The sequence below is a fragment of the Phyllostomus hastatus genome, unplaced genomic scaffold (assembly GCF_019186645.2).
Source record: "Phyllostomus hastatus isolate PE091 unplaced genomic scaffold, TTU_PhHast_1.1 phas_contig_283, whole genome shotgun sequence".
Taxonomy (NCBI): Eukaryota; Metazoa; Chordata; class Mammalia; order Chiroptera; family Phyllostomidae; genus Phyllostomus; species Phyllostomus hastatus.
In genome coordinates, this window is record NW_025333833.1 from 18,876,053 (window position 1) to 18,882,688 (window position 6,636).

Sequence of the window (6,636 nt, forward strand, 5' to 3'; positions counted from 1 at the left end):
ACCCCAGAGTGGCTCCTCCGTGTGGCTCTCCAAGCCTGTTCTGCCAAACACACCTCCATCCCAGTCCCTTGCCATTTCCTAAGTGAGAATGAGCAGTCTGTTGCCTTTACTTCTGTGCTGTGACTGAAGGAGCCATGAGGGGCAGCTGGTGGGCTGGGTTTGCAGCTCAGTGTTTATACCCAATGCTCTGACATTACCCCATGTGCTGCTGTCAGGGGGTCAGGGCAGGAATCCACCACAGCTGTCCTCTCCAGTGCCTGTCTGTGCCCACCTAGTGCCAGCCTCATGCCCCTCATCCCCACCCCAGACTGTTTTAAAGGAAAACTTTAGCAGGAGGGTAAAGGATGACTGTGTAATGCACCCACAGGGTAGTCCTTGCTTCTTCCTTTCACCAATTCTGTGCAGTAAAATGATCTGCATTTTACAGCTCAGGAAGTTGAAGTAGAGAGTGGTTAAGTGATTTGTGTAAGGTCATAGAGCTTGTAAAAAGCAGGGTTGGCATTTAAACCCAGACTCATCCAGCTCTGCAGGTAGAACTTTGCACCACATGTGGCCTGGTGAGCCTGTGAGACGAAGAGCACGGCAGCCAGGGTGCTGGCGGACCTCTGGAGACAAGCTGGATAAATAGTCACGCAGACTGCCTCCCTGACACACACACTCACAGACACACATTCACAGACACATTCACATACACATTCACAAACACACTCTCACACACACACATTCATAGACATACATGCACACACACACACATACAAATTTACATACATTTTCATCACTTGCACACATAAGCATACATATACATCATAGGCAGACTCTCACACACACATTCATAGAAACACAATCACACAAATTTACACACAGTCTCACTCACTTTCATGCACATATGAACACATGCACACACTCACACAGGTGCTCACATATCCTGTTACGCCTGTATGTGTTTTACCCTTACTGAGGTATTTATCCTACACCCGGGCTCACATTTACATATTCATTGATTCTCTGCGACTCTTCTTTCCTTAGGCTGAGCAGGGCACCAGGTATGTTGTAATGACACAACCGAATAATTATTTAGCTGGCAGCAATGACTTTGGTTATTGCATTTTCCCTTTTTTGTTTGTTTGTTTATTTGTTTGGGGCAACCAAAGCAAGACGGACGATCAGACCTGATTGTAATTCATGAATGTGAATTGTTGTGACATCTGGGGTCTTTTGCCTCCATTTTGAGTCCATTTTGCACTGAGGTAATTTGTTTATGTTTAACACGGTGCTTGGCATATGGTGAGAGCTCCTTCAATGCCTCTATCAGAAGAAACTTTTTCAAAATATTACTTTTATTATATCTTTTTACTTATAAAAAAACTTATGATAGCTCTCTGTCTCCTGCCCCAAGTCTTACACACAGTTCACATTCTCCCTAACCCCAAACCAGAAAAAATGTGACACCTTCATTTCTACCTCCTAGTCTTCCTCCAATGACTCCTCCAGCTGGAATCCCTCACAGCTTCTTCATGACTAGAAGTTCAAGTCCTACCTCCCCCCAGCTTCTTCTTTCCATTCCAGCTCTGGGAGCTTTCCCACTGAGCTAAACTACTATACTCTTACTGTCTGAATAACTCCAGGTATGTGATCACATTCTATCTTATTCTGTCACTTAATACTGTCCTAGGTAATATTTTAAAAAATTGTGAACACATCAAGTACCAAAATCATACAGTAAATACTTTCTGTGTTACCCGGAGTGCTAGCCTGATGTTAGGCATATATTAAGGATATAAAGATATTTGAATTATACTAAATCAAATTTCTATTCTAATCAGAGTTTACACAGTTTATTATTTATTATTCTTGAATACATGAACCCTTGTAGAAAAAAAATTTCTCACAAAAACCAATGCTTATTTTTATTATGGCCCTTAAGCATATAAAAAAAAACTAAGTATAAACTAATTAAAGCTTAAGGTTCTTAAATCACTATAGAACCCAAACAAATTTATAAAATTAAATATGTGATAGTGTAAATACTGTAAAGTTTAAATTAACAGTATAAATAAGTTTGCTATGTATACAATGTTTGCCACAGGCAAATGACACCAAAGATTATGGGACTGCTAGTTTGATAAAACTTAATAATGACTCAAGTTTTTTGAGGTTTTGGGCTTGGTGTGACTCATCTTTCACCACTCTTGGCTCGGTTCAGTGCACAGGACAGCAAAACCTTCATCAGTGCAGTGGGGTGTCAGGTCACTCGGGCCTCGTTTAGCCAAATGGCATTCTTATTATTAAGGGTGTTGTTGGTCTCTTGCTGTGGTGAGTGGGAGCCAGGACCCCAATTTGGGAACCAAGGCCAAAGACTGTTTTAAGAAAATGGCAGACAAGTTGGACATGGGGGAAATCACCAGCTTTGACAAGGCCAAGCTGAAGAAGATGGAGACGCAGGAGAATGCCCTGCCGACCAGAGACCATTGAGCAGCAGGAGCGGAGTGAAATTTCCTAAGAACCTGGGGAAGTCCCCACCCCCATTTTCTTTGGGACGCCAGATGTGATGTGGAGAAAAAGCTACCTGCGGGATGGACAGGAGGGACAAACTGCACTGTGAACCTGGACACTCCACGCCCTTGCCTTCGGCCTGTGGATCTCCTAGTGGACTCCCACCATTCAAGAGGCCAAATTCTCCAGTTTGCCTTGGGATATTGTAGAAAGTTATCTGTAAGATTAATAAAAATAGAACACCCCTCATGAAAAAAAAAGGCTATGGTTTTCTTACTACCTGAGACAAAGTCATGATGTGCTGAAATCATTTGGCAGTGTTTGGGTTTATGGGGTCTTCCCTGGGATCCAGATATGCTTATGTTAATTTTTTAGAATGGGAAATTCAAATTAAAATATTCTATAAGCAAGTTTTTAGGCCATCAAGAATCTATCAGTAGATCCCTGGTGGAGTCATACTGTCAACACACTAATGGCAGAAGAATTACATATTTAAAGCAAAAAAAACTGGAAGCATCCTTTTTTCTTTGCAAGGAAGTCTGTCAGACAGAGATGCATCATCCTATTCTGGGGGATCACTAAATATATTATTTAAAAATTATTGCTATATTTATTTTTTCTCACATAAAACAACATATTTATTATAGAAAATTTAAAAGTCATTTATAAATTTCTTCAAGAAAAGAAATGAAGGCTGCCAGAATCCCATTTTTAAGGATAATCATTGATAGTATATTTACTAATAATATCTCTTCTTCTTTTTTTTTAAAGATTTTATTTATTTTTTAGAAAGGGAAGGGAGGGAGGGAGTGAGGGGGAAAGAGAGAGAGAGAGAGAGAGAGAGAGAGAGAGGGAGAGAGAGAGAAAGAGAGAAACATCAATGTGTGGTTGCTGGGGGCCGTGGCCTGCAACCCAAGCATGTGGCCTGGCTGGGAATCGAACCTGCAATGCTTTGGTTCACAGCCCGCGCTTAATCCACTGAGCTATGCTAGCCAGGGCATAATATCTCTTCTTCTATAGCTACTAATATTAACAACGTCATCAATGGATACATATTGATTACAACATGTCAGAAAGTACTCAAAAATGAACTTATATATATATATATAAATTTATAAAAAATAATTTATATGTATAAATTTACTTAGTATAATAGCCATGTGGTATAGATATTATTAGTGTTCCTATTTTACAGAATGAACTGAAATCTAAAGAATTTGAATAACTTTCAAACACATAATTAGTAAGAGGAAGAGCAGGCTTATAACTAAAGCAAAATGTAACAATATATAAACAAAATAAATGAAATAAATAAAGGATCACTTATTTTCCTTAAAAATTCTTTAAACATCTTTTTGTTCTACTGCCAATAATGTTTGAGGGTATCAGGTGGGTATATTTTGTTATAAAAATGCATCACATTATTCAACCCATGGTCCGTTGACAGCTTCCTTGGTAGTTTTGATCTATAACTGTTGTAATCCATGTTGAGATAAATGTCCTCGGACCTAAATCTTTGAGCATGCCCTTACTAGGGAACCATTTTGACTCCTTATTTTACCAAACAATCTAAAAAGAAAAAAATACAAAAGTCTCAGTGTTCAGGGTCTAACGTTATTATAACTGTTCATTTTACTTACTGGATAAGTTTTTAATTTCACGTAATGTTCAATTGTATGTATTTACTTAACATTCAATCAAATTTTGTCTTCCCTAATGCTAATAGGTGCTCTTTAGCTAAAGAACACAAGAATGAGCTCGAACAAAACAAAGTAACATTTAAAATGTGTTCTAAATTTTAGAAATTAAGAAACCCCCATTCAGTTTTTCCAAACCAGAAACTGTTGTTCTCAGTGGGTAGGTAGCACTTCTTCAGGTACCTCTTTTGTGTTACTGTTCTATTCTCTTATAGATTGTCGCAACTCTGTCTTTCAATCCTTCTATTTAAGTTTTAATTTCTAATGAATTATTAAGTTATTAATATCTAGGAGCCTTTCTTATTCTAGGGCTCTTCTTTCTCTTCCTCCTTCTCCTCTTTTTCTCCTTCCTTTATACTATCTATTCTGCTTTCATGGAGGCAGTATGTTTCTTTATGCCTTTGGGAATATTAATTATATTTTATTGAATGTTTCTTGTTTTATCTCTCCTTATACAGGGTGGGCAAAAGTAGTTAAAGAACTGTGCCAAACTGTCCTTCAGTGTAGGAAGTAGACTACAAGAATGCATAAATAATGAAGGTTGGCATTTTGAGCACCTATGAGATTGTACCTAAGTGCACTGTGCCATCAAGACATATTTTGAGGTAATAAAGCCACTGTAATAATTATAGCCTGCATGTCCTTTTCTGTTGGAACAACTATAAACCTACTTTTGCCCACCCCTGTATGGAGTTGCTTGTTTCATATCTTTTATTTTAGATGATACTTTTCTGTCAACTTCTATTTATTATTTAGCACTGAAAGTTTATTTTAAAATAAAAGATTTTCCTAAGATTGCCAAAGAATTTTATGCCCATTTGTGGTAGGCTGTACTGTCGGGTAACCTCTATGCAATATTAATATCTGGAAGTTTTTATTCTTGGTCTATAGATTTACTCTAAAGAAGATTTTTCTAACTGCTACTAGGGTTGAAGAAGTTGATCAGCTGGGTGGGATCAAGGTGTGGACCTAGCACAGAAACAGAATTTCATCCAGTCTCCCTGGTTTATACTCTAGATCTTATTCCAATTTTTTAATCTGTTGTCTACTATTCTGAGTTTTTCTGGGTTTCTGTAGGATGAGGTGGCTTATATCTCATTGGTATTTTATTTCAGTTTAATTGAGTTCAAATTTATTTTTTACTCATAAACTTCTTATTTGTATATATTCTGATTGTGACGTAACACATGTCCTGCATTCACTGAATATGGTCCTTATGTGTTTGCCTCTTGCTTGTGTCTGTGTGTGTCTGTGTCTTGATATCTGACATCTTTAACTGCTTATATCTAAAATGTACCCATATTTTTAATGGTTTTTCCAAGAGAAGGAAAGAACACTTAAGAAGGCATTCTTGAGTTAGGACTAGTGATCACTGACTCTAGACCTTAGAAACAATTCAGACAGAGAGCAGAATAATTAATTACTGGATGAGATTTTTTTTGTCTCTGTGGCATTACTTATAAAAGTTTCTCTTAGAGTGTTTCACTGTACCTCATCAACATTTTACCTACATTTCAAGCCCATGGTTAAATGCCATCTCCTCTGTGAAGCCATTTCTAATCATTGCAAATATGATTATATGATATGAATATTTTCATTCTCTGAACTACATATAATATAGTATGTACAATATGATATATGATATATATGATATATTAAATATGATATAATCTTTTCATTCTATGAACTACATAACTTTTTTTTAGATTTTATTTATTTATTTTTAGACAGAAGGGAAGAGAGGGAGAAAGAGAAGGAGAGAAACATCAATGTGTGGTTGCCACTCATGCACCCCCTGCTGGGGACCTGGCCTGCAACCCAGGCGTGTGCCCTGACTGGAATCAAACTGGCAGCTCTTTGGTTGGCAGGCCAGTGTTCAATCCACCGAGCTGCACCAGCTAGGGATGAACTATATAACATTTGATACACTATTTTCTTATTGTGGTTATTCATTTTATATCTCAAATTGTAATCATGCATGTGTGTCTTCCGCAGGAACATTTTCTGATGAATTTGTTATTTCTTCTATTCTTAAGGAATGGATTCATATCTTATTCATCTTTGAATTGCTCATGGCTTCTAACAGTGTTTGAAAAAGAACACTTACACAATAAGTGTTGGGCAAATGTGTAAATGTATACAGTTGCAACAATTCTTGCTCCTGGAAATGTGAGAGGCACATTTTGAGGTATCCCATTTTGCCATCATTTGGAACATTTGCAAAGAATAAAGCGAATGCATTTCTTCAGCTAACTTTCTTGTGCTCTGAGACTTGAGCATGAGCTATCATGTTATACCACAAAGTTCCTCTGAAATTCTTCACTGAAGTTGTTCCCTTCTTAGGAATAATCACATCAAGGAGCTGGGCAGCTCTTCTGAAAAATGACTGTAGGCAAACTTGACTTTGTTACCTTCCTGCTGGATTTTCTTCCTTATCTTTCCTGCG

General features: G+C 37.6%; 1 pseudogene; it reads left to right on the forward strand.

The window, feature by feature from the left end:
- Positions 1 to 2,370: 2,370 nt before the first annotated feature.
- On the forward strand, positions 2,371 to 2,500 carry LOC123818546 (annotated as a pseudogene).
- The last annotated feature ends 4,136 nt before the right edge of the window (positions 2,501 to 6,636 follow it).